Consider the following 12,992-nt stretch of genomic DNA (forward strand, 5'->3'; position numbering starts at 1 on the left):
ATTACGACACTTAGGAAAGGACTTGGAGCAAACCCTTTTAGACTTAGAAGGTTCTAAGGCCAGCACCTATGTGAGCACCGGAGTACTCCTGTTACCTAACCCAGGGAAGCCAGGTGCATAGGTGTCAAATGGTGTCGGGAATCTTCGCTGTTTTCAATGGCGAGTTGCTGCAAAGTGCTGCTGCTGTGGAAAGGAAAAGTGTCTGCTGTGTTCCAAGCCTGGATCGAAGATGAGACGAACCTGAAAGCAGCGGGGACAGAGTCTGGGTCACTTTCCAGTGACCAGGGGCACGATAGACGAATGCCCACCGATGTAGGGTGTTTCAGGTGCGATGAGGTGAAGCTTGACTCTGCAGCCAAGAGGACCAGGAGACGTCGACAACAACCAAAGTCTGCAGGCGAGCTGTCCCACAAAAGATGTTGACTGCTGGGGGGGTTGGTGTCTGGATTGGAGACCAACAAGCCTTGGCAACGGCAACCCACGCTGTGAGTGTAAAAAGGCTTCAGTGTGGATCAGCAAGGTCCTGTGGACTCCTCAAGTGATGGAGAGTCAGGGTATGTCTGGTGCAACCAGGTAAGCCCACTGAAAGTTAAAGTACCCTTCTCAGGTACCCACAAGTCGACGGACAAGGGATCGCAAAGGGACCTCAAGAGGAATCACTCAATACCAGCCCACGGGACACTCGTGGAGTGTATGCCAGTAATCTTCAGTGGAATCACTGCTTGGAGTCTGGACAACAAGTAGCCTAAAGCACAGCCTCAGGGATCAGCAAAAAGCATATGCTGCTGCAAATGTGCACGTTGTCCTAGGGTTCGGGTTGCACGGTCCCCACAAGGGCTTTGGATCTCAGGTTTGCTGAGAGCACGGATCGGCCTCGGGAAAGCTTGGAACCCCACCTCCTGTGTTGCAAAATCTTCAGAGTCCTTCGGGAGCTGCGTAGTTGCAAACCGGACAGATGTGTCTTTGGTGCCTGCCTTGCAGGGGAGTAACTCCTTTACTCCAAGGGAGATTCTTCGGTCATCCAACGTCATGTAGATAGGTGAAGTTCTGGGATTCTGTAGCAGAGTTTTAGCCAGGTAAATCTAAAGTCCTGTAGCCAGGGGTTACTACTTAATACCCAAGGAAAGGGTGAGACAAACTCTGGGGACCACCTATGGGAGGGTCAGGGCAGAGGGGTGGCTGCACCCATGTCCTTTGTCCAGTTTCACACCAGAGCAGGGGCTGGTAGCCCCTGCAACCGGTTTGAGCTGGACTATGCACAGGGACACCAAATGAGCCCCCAGTGCAGACTTCAAAGCACTCTCAGAGTGCACCCACCCAGCCCCAATACACTAAAGGCTTTCTGGGAGGTGGTCACACCTCCCTGCAACAGGAAACCTATTGTTCAGCAGTCCCCTGCCAGAATTTCAGCCAGCAGCAGGAGGGCAGACTCGTGTCTGTGGCTGGCAGCATCCATTTTGTGATGCCAGGGCTTGCAAAGCTGGTACAGGGTGTACTGGTGCTGTCATATTTCTGCCTCTAGTAGGGTGGAATCATACCTCCCACACCAGTTACTGGTGTGGAGGTATGATTCCAAGGTGTTTGACACCAAACACAACATGTTTCCATGCAGCCGTTTTAAAGTTAGCATTTACCGCAATGTTATAATGCACTTAAGTATATATGGTTGGCTTCATCGCAAACAGCCCCGTAATAGAGGTTCCTAAGGCTGCAGAGGGGCTCTTCTAATGCATGGGCACCCTCTCACATAAACTCCAGCACCCTGCCTTCAGGGTTGATAAGGCCTGCCATAGGGGTGACTGATAGGTTTATATGTGTAGTGATAGGGTGAGATATAGAGAACATAAATCTAAGTAAGGGGTGCATGCACCACCTTACACAGGTTGCTGTAGCAGACCTGTGGTGTCATTTTGAATGGTCTCCAAGGGGTGGCACAATACATGCTGCAGCCCCTGAGAGGCCTCTGGGGTACCTATGCTTTCTTCAGTAAGATCTGCTTCTTATAGTTACCCTCACTTTTTGCTGATGTTTCACTGTTGTTTTAGTTAGTCTGACTGGAATCCTGCTTATCAGAACCCCAGTCTATCTGCTTTCTCCTTTAAATTGATTGCATGTACTTTAGGTATACTCCAGATTGGATACTGTGGTACCGTTATCAGTCCCTATTATATGGTACACCATGTACCCAGGGCATAGGTACCCCAGAGGTCTCCCAGGGGCTGCAGCATGTACTGTGCCACCCCTGAGGAACCATTCAAAATGGCACCACAGGTCTGCTATTGCAGCCTGTGTAAGGTAGTGCATGCACCCCTTACTGAGATATAGGTTGCCTATATCTATTCTAAATCACTGCACATATAAACCTATCAGTCACCCATATGGCAGGCCTTATCAATCCTGAAGGCAGGGTGCTGGGTTTTATGTGATAGGGTGCCCCTGTTATACAGGAGGTGTAACACAGGAGGTGGGTTCCCAAGCATCTCTGAGGTAAATCTGCTCTCTCAGCAATTCTGAGACCAGTATCCCTCGTGTGGACTGTGCAACCCGAACCCCTGTGCACCGTGTACTTTGAAGCAGCATATGCTTTTTGGCGATCCCTGAGGCTGTGCTTTGGGCTACGTATAGTCCTGACCCGAGCAATATTTCCACCAAAGATTTCCGGCCTAAACTCCACGAGTGCTCTGTGGGCCTGTACTTCGTGATTCAGCTCGAGGTCCCTTCGCGATCCTTGGTCCGTTGGCCTGTGGGTCCCTGTGAAGGTAACTTTGACTTCCCTTGGGCTTCCCTGGTTGCTCCAGATGTGCCCTGACTCCCCATGGCTTGGTGAGTCTCCAGGACCTTGCTGGTCCTCACCGTAACTTGTTTCCTCTGCCCGCGTGGGTTGCCGTTGCCAAGGCTTGTTGGTGTTCAATCCGGACACTGACCCCACAGCACTCAACATCCTTCGTGGAACAGGTCACCTCCCGACTTTGGTTGTCGTTGACGTCTCCTGGTCACCGTAGCTCCAGAGTCAAGCATCCTATCTTCTCACCTGAAGCACCTAACAACAGTGGGCATTCGTCTACCGAGCCCCTGGTCACCCTGGAGTGACCCAGACTCTGTCCCCTCTGCTTTCAGGTTATTCTCACCTCGTATCCAGGTTTGGATTCCACCGGACACTTTTCATCTTCCTGGCAGCAGCACTTCTTCGCATCACGCCATTGAAAATGACAAGGGTTTCTGACACCACTTGACCCCTATGCACCTGGCTCCTCTGGGATAGGTTACACAGGTACCTCAGTACTCACAAGGGTGCTGGCCTTAGAACCTTCTATGTTCCAAAGGGTTTGCTTGAAGTCCTCTCCAAAGTGTCCTTAAACTGTAAATTTCCAACCGCGACTTTCCCATAGATTTTTACGGAGCTCGCATCTGTGTTCTCACACTGCACCCGTCCTCCGTGGGTTCCCTGTGTTACTCCTTTAGGTGGTTCTTTGGGGTCCCAGCGATTCTACGTGCTCTAGGCAGTATGTCTAGTGAAGTCGTTGTCGTTATACCACATTTTTAGTATATGGTTCGGTCTCCTCCTGGAGCCCGCTGTGTATTGTGCTATTTACTGTCGTTCTATTGATAAAGTATTGTGTGCCTTGTGCTCTAATCTAATAAAGAGGTTAGTAGAGAGTATTTAGTAATAAAAGCATATATGTTATATAACACTTGTGTGGTTCTCCTTTCATTTGGTCATTCAGGAAGTTCTGTTCTGGTAAAACAAGCTGCTTTACATTCCTTCGAGACTTAGTGTGAAGACTGCTCTCCATAGCTACCACTAAGATAGCTTTCAATAAAGGTTGTCTTTAAACTAATCACCATAAGGGTCGTTTGAACTGGTGCAAGGTGCCCACTTTAATTAGTGGACACATTGCCCAGACAGGCAGAGTAAAGACCACCCCTGGAAACAGAGCACCCCACACTGCTCCAATAGGGAGGGTGAGGACCCACCCAGAAGACAGAGCACCCCACATTGCCCTGACAGGGAATATGAGGTCCACTCCCAGGAGACAGAGCACCCCACACTGCCCTGACAGGGAGGGTAAAGATCCCTCCTGGCAGACATAGCACCCCACACTGCCCTGACAGAGAGGGTGAGTCCCACACATAGGAGACAGAGCACCCCACACTGCCCTGAGAGGGAGGGTAAAGACCCCTCCTGGCAGACAGAGCACCCCACGCTGCCCTGAGAGGGAGGGTAAAGACCACTCCCAGGATGTTCTTCATTGGTACAGTGGCATCGCCACAAGGCTGCACAAGCGTTTGTGGCCCGTTCTGTAATACCAAATCGCTCCAGGATCACAAAAGCAGCCATGAATGCTTGTTGTCTTTGAGGATGTGTGAGAACGAACGAGGAGTGAGGAGGCACCGACAACCAACACTGGGGTCCCAGCTCTTTGATGTCAGATTTAATGTAACTCTATAGTTCAGTCACCTGCAGCTTCCTTTGACATAAAGGTGAGGTGAGTAGTTGTGTCGAGCCTCTTTCCTACTTGGGGCGGCCTCTGAGGGCTGGTGGTTTACTGGTGATCTTAAATCCAGTGACCATAGATTTACAAAGGGTTCACTTACTGCACCAGTGGGCCCAACGCCCCCCCTGTGGTGCACACCCTCAACTTCCACATGCTTGTGATTGTATGTTTAAATTGGTGGAACTCACTGACATTGAGTTCTAAACCACCCAGTTGCCACACTTACGTAGCTCCTGCAGATCAGATATTTTCCCTTCCCTCTGGCATTTTTAGTCTTGAATATACATTGGGATAAACAGAACTACAGGTATGAGAACGCAAAGAAAAGCAAGTATTGGCAAAGCCAATAGGTATGACCGTGGCAAGGTAGTGCAATGGTTAATTATTTTTAAAATGTAAGCCTAGAATAGATTGGCATAGAATAGATTGTTTCAGAGTAGAGGGGAGTGGTGCAAGGTAGAGTACAAAGGTGCAGGTTAGAGCACAGTACCATAGAGCAGCATAGTGTAGAGAAGAGTGGCCCAGCGTTGATTGCAGTGGCGTAGAGTGGAGTAGTACAGAGTGGAGTAGAGTGGTATATTGTGCAGTGGCATAGAGTAGATTGTTTCATAGTAGAGTGCATTGGCGTAGAGTGCAGTGTTGCAGAGTAGACTGGAGTGGCCTAGATTGGAGTGGTGTAGAGTGCAGTGGTGAAGAGTGCAGTGGTGCATAGTAGAGTGGGATAGAATGCACTGGCATAGAGTAGAGTGGTGCAGAGTACAGTAGAGAGGCGTAGAGTGCAGTGTCATTGATTGCAATGGTGCACAGTAGATTCGAGTGGCGTAGAATGCATTGGCCAAGAGTGGCATAGGGTGGTGCATAGTAGAGTGCAGTGGCATAAAGAAAAGTGCCACAGAGTAGAGTGGCATAGAGTAGAGTGGCATAGAGCTTAGTGGTTTTGAGTGCAGTGGCATAGAGTGCAGTGGTGTAGAGTGGTGCAGAGAGCAGTGACGTACAGTACAGTGGTGCAGAGTAGAATGGAGTAGCGTAGAGTGCAATGACGTAGAGTGCAATGGCATATAGTGATGAAGCATGCAGTGCCATAAAGTAGAATGTTGTAGAGTATAGCAGAGTAAAGGGCAGTGGTGAAAAGTAGTTTGGGTAGGTCCAGTGGCGCAGGGTGCAATAGTTTTGAATAAAGTGCTGTAAAGTGAATTGGCGTGGTTTAGAGTAGAGTGGCATAGCCAGGGGCGTAACACAGACCCCCACATCCCCTGCAGTGCTGGGGGGGCCCGAGCTGCAGGGGCCCCCACTGCACAGTACTCAGACCTGAGCGCTCTGGATTAAATCTGGAGCGGGGGCCCCTCCATGTACATTGCGGGGTGGGCCCTTAAACTTTCGTTACGCCACTGGCAGTGGCATAGAGTGAATGAATGAATGAGTGCATTTACAGAGCGCACAACTACTCAACAAGAGTGTCCCGGCGCTAATGGTTTCCATCTACCCCGCAGACGCCCATGGATGCGGAATGCCAGGTTTTCAGCAGCATCTTAACAAGAGCAGGGTCAGTTGCAGAACAACCAGGTTTTAAGCAGTTTCTTGAAAACGGAAGGTTAGTCGCAGTTCTGAGAGTCATCAGAAGAAGGTTCTGAGCTTGGGCTCTCTGTAACCTGAAGGAGATGCCTCCAGACCTGGCACAGCGTATTCTAGGGACGGAAGCCTGGCCCAAAGAGGAGGACCTCAAGGTTCTGGAAGGCGCATATTGGGTTACTCTCCTTCTGAGATACCCCGCACCACTACCATTCAGGGCCTTGAAAAATAGCACTAAAGCCTTAAACCTAATCCTCTTTTTTATTGGCAGCCAGTGTAATGCCTTGAGGTGGGGAGATATAGGAGTCCTGGCCTTACGCATAAGTACCATTCTAGCGGCTGCATTTTGAGCCACCTATAAACCATTGAGAAGACACTCAGGAAGGCTTTGCTACAGGACATTGGCACAATCTAGTCTGGAAGTGACCGGTGCCGGGACCACGTCTTCCTGTAGTCTAATGGTGGAAGGCAAATACATTTCCTCAGCATACGCAGAAGGCCGAAGCAGGTGCCTACTACCGACTGGAATGGGTATCTCATCGAGAGAGAGCCATCCATCATGATGCCCAGATATTTTACAGTATTTTGCGCAGAGAGAAGAGGTGACATGTCCTCAGGCTGCCAGCGTCTCCACTCTTCAGAAGGCGGGGAGCTAAAAAAGATATTTTCATACTTCTCCAGATTACATTTCAATTGATTCCTCCTCCGCCACTTGAACACCTTAGTGACGTCAGTTCTGATCTTCTCAACCTTAAAGTCTGCTCCCCTATCACAGGTGCAAAGAAGCTGTGTATCGTCGGCATGTGAAATTATTTTTGCCCCACACACTTCCGCAAGTGGTGCCAAGGGTGTCATATATAAGTTGAAAAGAGTGGAGCTCACTATAGTGCCCGGCGGAACCCCCACTTTCAGCGCTATAGTTAGCTCTGAAGCCAGACTGGCTAATGTGCAACAGGTTATTTCTTTCAGCATAGTCCGAGATAACTGTATTCACCTGTTTCTCCAGAACCTTAGAGAAAGACGGCAGAAGCGAAATAGGACTGTGGTTCGCTAACACTTTGGGGTCGGCAGAGGGCTTCTTAAGAAGCGGAAGAATTTTAGCATGTTTCCAAACAGAAGGCATATAGCCTGCAGCTAAAGAGGTATTAAGTGCCTTATTGCCACTGGATTCAGGACTGTAGCCACCGAAGCCCGCAGTTTTGCTGGGAACGGGTCAGCAGGGGAGCCCGACTTAAGACCAATGTGCCCTCTAATCTTTTCCTCTGTGTGCGGTGGTGCAAGTTCCCTGTGCGCTGCAACCAAGGCTATGTGCGCCAACCAACTGGACATGCAAGCGAGTGCTGCGCTCAGCAATGTAAATCTTATGAAAATTACCACTCCAAACTTCTGTTTACAATGAGAGCGAAAACAGGCGCATTACACACATAGAGCTCTATATGATAGGGTCTTGAGGTAGTTTTGCAACATAGATACATACCTTTGTGAGATGAATTGTTTAATCCTGTAGCACCTACGCCCTAGATTTAGGAAAGGACTGGACATAGATGGTTGTACTATTATGATATTTTTCTGAAGGAGGCAGCGATGATTGAGCTTGGCCCCAGATCCATGCTGGTCATGTCAGTGAAATATGCTGACATTTATCCTAGTGTAAATTGCCGACACCAGGGCACATTGAGCAGCGCCCGCAGGCTGTCTGCTTTATTGTTACGAACAAGAATATGCAAACGGTGAATGGGCTCTCCTATTTACAACTTACGTTGGCCCAAAACAAAGGCCTCATTCAAAGGGCAATCCGCCCTACTTTTATTCAAAAATAAGCCTGGCTGGGGGTCACCAGGAGCCTAAGCAATGCAATGGAGGGGAAACAAAGGTAAATAACTTATCACTTTACAAGTCAAGTACTTTAGAGACACATTTGAGGCAGGGTTTTGACTTTGTTAACCCCTTGTATATAAACTGTATGCAGGTACTGTAAGAAGGTAGGCATATGTTAACCCCTTCGATGCGCGTGACAGAGTGGTTCCGTCATGCGCGTCGGTCGCGCTGTGCGGATGACGGAACCACTCCGTCACGGCCTCGCCCGCGCAAGAACCCTTCGGCACAGCGTGGTAATCCGCGCCGCGCTGAAGGGGTTAAGAGTGTACAGCTGGGAGAAACAAAAAGTCTAGATTTAAAAAGTAACAGTGCAGGGGCTATGTCTGTATTTATAAGACTTTACTACTATGCAATGGAACCCTTTTTAGCAGTTTCATAAGACAAATTGATAAAGAAAACCATAAGGTTCCAAACCCATGCCTTTCAGTTTGCAAGCAGCTTGTTTATGCTGGTTCATAGCTTACTGTGCCATATTGTATGGGTCGCAATTTATGAACTGCAAGTTATAAAGGATGTGTCAAAAGCAAAAACCCGCTTACCTATCTACAATAAAATGTGTGATTTGCCAGTCACACAGAGTGCTTCACAGGAGATGCATTAGCCCTCAATGCAGCATTATGCATCAAAACTGTAACTAGACATAACAGATCTCTCCAGCAACTGCATTAACCACTAGAGTTCTCCTACCGTTACTATTGCCCCCTGAGATTTTCTGAGCACCCAAATATCTTGGCAGAAGGTGTCTTAACGCCGTAAGATATTTTAAAATTCAGCCTTTGTGATCAGTTTACCCAGAACAGATTAACTGCCACATTTGTCCTTTTTGCCAATTTCTTTGCTGCAGAGTTTGAAAAAGTAAATGTATAAGTTGATAGCCAGACTGATTTTCATGACTCTGTTTCCCTTGACTGCACCCCCTTTCTGTTGTCACGTCTTGAACACCAATTTATAGATTGGCTCATCCATGAGCTCTTTGCAGTGGGTTCATGGTGAATTGGAAAAGTGCATGGTGTTCTAAGATCAGCACCCACGGGATAAAAGCCCACCAGCCCTCCATTCCCCGCCGCCCCAAGCTTTAACAGCACCGTATGTAAATGGCATGACGTGGAAACGTCGCACTCCTATTTGTATGAGCTGGGCCTTGAAAATATTTGAAGGCAAAACATCCAACAAACATCATTTTAGAACATAACAAGGTTGCATATGATAAAGAGGACCAGGAAAGCGGACCCTTCAAATGAGATGTGATACAAGATGAGGCTTTCACTGATCCGAGGAACTGGTTACGGCCTGCCCTAGTTGGAACGGTCCAAATGTAGGCCTGCTCCTCATGGCTGAAACTGATGCATCCTTGCAGTACATCCAGTGGTGTTATCTTCTCAAACCTTAACTACTGCAGAGAATAATTTCATAATTTAAGACAGTGAACAGCTGATTGTGATGTGTTGTGTTGTGTTTGGCGCCCCTGAACCAATCACAATGCTTTAATGCAGCCTGTGATTGATCTGAGCGCCGTGGATCAGCACTCAGACTGGGGGCCTTGGCATGTTCTCCATCCAGACTGTTATGCAGCCTGCATGGGGAACATGCTAAAGTGCGCGTGACTGTTTGGCCGGCCCAAGAGGGCCGTTCAAAGCATCATGCGCACTTTAGAGTGCCCACCACTCCTACCCTGCTCTGTCAGCAAAGCAGCCCCACCCCGTTCTCATGCTGCCGCAGCCGGGCAGAATAACATGATAATAACAGTGCGTTATTATCATTTAATTTTTCTTTTCTTTTACTGCTGCACAGTAGCGGTAGGGCGACGCTCCTCCGCCTTAGCGGAGGAGCCGCCACTGGGCTCAGGACAAGAGCATGAAACGACTGTTTCTTTCCTTTATCTCATCACGGGGAAATGGAAGAAGCATACACCACAGCAAGTATTTAGCAAACGTAAGTCGTTAAAAAGATAAACTGAGAAGCAGTCAGTCACATAACGAAAGCGACTGCGCGTACTATGGATGAAATGTAAATTGCAATAAATAAATGTTGTGTCCAATACATTCATTCCTGCTTTGTGCCCCCAAATGCTTCTGCTGATAGGTTTTTAAAAAGTTTTATATAACGTAAACTCAGAGTGTTTCACATAAGCACCAGTTGCATTACACAAGGACCCATTCATTTTTAGGTCGAGCCTGGGCAGCGCATGCACTGCTGCGAGGCATGCAGTATTGGAGTATACGCTTGCAGCCCCACCCACTCTCTGTCCATGTTTGTCATTGGCTTGCATCATTGTCCTTCGTGAACGCTGGCTTCTGATTCGTAAAGAGGCTTCTTAGTCCCTCATTAGTACCGCCCTGTCTTCATTTGTAACCCCCGATGGCGACTGGGCTTTTAGTTCTGCCGTCTGGAAACAAACATTTTGATATTCGGATCTGTGACACCTGGGGAGGTTGTCTAATTTTCTTTTTTTATGCGGGCATCAGGTTTGGCATTGCCCCGGTTCTTTCCTTCCTCCCCCACCGGAAGCGGCACCATGGCTTTCATCAGAAAAGCTTGCAGTGTGAACTGCATGTTGTGTACTTGCGTCTGATACAACGTAGCTGGCCCGATGAGCGTCTGCTCTGCCACACATTGCCACACAAGAAATAAAACAATCTGGAAGGAGCGAGAGGTACACTTCACTCCCGCCCTGGTGCGAGCTTCAGCTACAACTCATCGTGGTTTGTCAACTGGAAGCGTATCCGGGGCAGAGAGCTGCACTCTACGCATGGAAGGAATCACGTGTTGTGTAAAAGATTTGCACAGTGTCACTGGGTTAATTCACGTGGCATGGCTCTGGGCATGCAAAGCTAACAGACGTAGGCCTGTCGAGAGGGCACAAGACATTGAAGGAGACATGCAAGAGAAACTAGCTGGCGCAGTACATACTACACGCTGTACATGCCAACGTGGAACTATTGGAGCACGGAAGATACAACACACACTAGGAGATGTGGATATGCCAAAGTGAAAGCCTTCGGACACAGAGCTCACTTGGGGAGTGGAGACGTGCGTGCCAATGGGAATCTGTTTGCGCAGTCCTTCACACACCACAAGACAAGTGCACACCAATGTGAAACAACCTGCGCACAGGACATACTGCACATACAGGGCGACATATATGATAATAAGAAACGCATTGTAGGGGCCGTGCATGACAATGAAACACTATTTGGGCTCAGTAGAATCACAAGAAACGTGTGCATGTCATTGTGAAGCTATCTAGGCACTGTTCATTTTACACCGGCTAGAAGACATGTGCATGCCAATGAGGAATGTTCTGGGAAAAGTGCACACTTCACATCTGCGGACAAGTGCATGTAAATGAGAAATTATCTGTGCACAGTACATACAGAGTTTACCTATGTGTATGCCAATACATACAAAACTCAATTGGATACAGCTTCTTGTCAACGTGGTACTATCTGGGCAAAGTACACATGGCACTCACTAGGAAAGATGTGTATTTCAATGTAAATCTATCTGGGCACAGCACACGCAGTGCCTTGTGTGTGAATACAAAACTATCTGGGCACAGCACACACTATGCTGTGTGTGTGAATACAAAACTATATGGGCACAGCAAACAAAGTGCTGTGTGTGTGAATATAAAACTATCTGGGCACAGCACACACAGTGCTGTGTGTGTGAATATAAAACTATCTGGGCACAGCACACGCAGTGCCTTGTGTGTGAATACAAAACTATCTGGGCACAGCACACACTATGCTGTGTGTGTGAATATAAACCTATCTGGGCACAGCACACACAGTGCTGTGTGTGTGAATACAAAACTATCTGGGCACAGCACACACTATGCTGTGTGTGTGAATATAAACCTATCTGGGCACAGCACACATAGTGCTGTGTGTGTGAATGTAAAACTATCTGGGCACAGCACCCACAGTGCTTGTGTGAGAATGTAGAACATTCTGCTCACAGTACGCAGAGCACTCTCTAGGAAAGCTGTGCGTGTCAACGTAACATTTTCTTGTCTCAGATCACGCAGAGTTCCCTAGAGAAGACGGGTGAATGTAAAACTGTCTGGACACAGCAGATACGAAGCTCTCTAGGAAAGACGTGTTTGGCAATGTAAACCTACCTGAGTGCAGTGCATACAGGGCTGTGTGAGTTAATGTAAACCTATCCGCACTCGGTACATACAGCGCTCACTGGGAAAGGGGTATGTGCCAGAGTAAAACTTTTGGGGTGCAGTGAGTACGTGGCTCTCTGGGGATGACGTGTGCGTGCCGTGCATACAGTGTTGTGTGTGTCAATATAAAGCTATCAAGGGGCAGTCCATGCAGTGCTCGCTAGCAAGCATGCAAATTACAAATATTTGTGCAAAGTACATCACAAACTAGAACAAGCATTTGCAATATAATAGGTCTCGCTTTTTCGAAACTTTGACCTTTTTCTACTGTAAATGACAATGCCTTCTTTTTATGTGTTGTTTTTAAACACATCTACAAAAGGCATTTTCATTTACAATGGCAATCGGTAAAACTCTCGCAATTGCGAGACCTATTGCTTTGGAAATGCTTGTTTTTAATATGGGGTGATTAAGTGCACACTTCGGCAACATTTTTCCTTTGGAGGCTATCACTGTCTTTGGTGATTATAAAGCCATTTCTGAAGCTTTTCTGGGGGGGAGCACAAAAAAAATAAAATTGATGCAAGCCTGGACTCGAACTCAGCTCCCCGGTTTCAAAGACAAAAACACTGCATTACTTCACACCATCTTCGCTGATTCAAGCAGCCCCCTGACATTAACACAGCAAACAGAACCTGCGAGCTCTGTGATGCACAGCATATCTGACGTGCCCGGAACAGCTGCTCTTCCGTCGTCTGTCTTTTTGAACGTGCTGCCGCTGCTCCTAGCACTTCACCAAGACAGTTGTAGCGGTCTAGCTTATCCAAGTGCACCCCCTTCCCGGAAACACTATCACACATTGTATCACTCTCTGGTCAGGCGTGGCCAGAGAGCATAAATAAAGATGCCGGGGTCGCTCGTGACTTCCGGCTGCT

This window comes from Triturus cristatus, chromosome 5_1, assembly GCF_964204655.1.
Source record: "Triturus cristatus chromosome 5_1, aTriCri1.1, whole genome shotgun sequence".
Taxonomy (NCBI): Eukaryota; Metazoa; Chordata; class Amphibia; order Caudata; family Salamandridae; genus Triturus; species Triturus cristatus.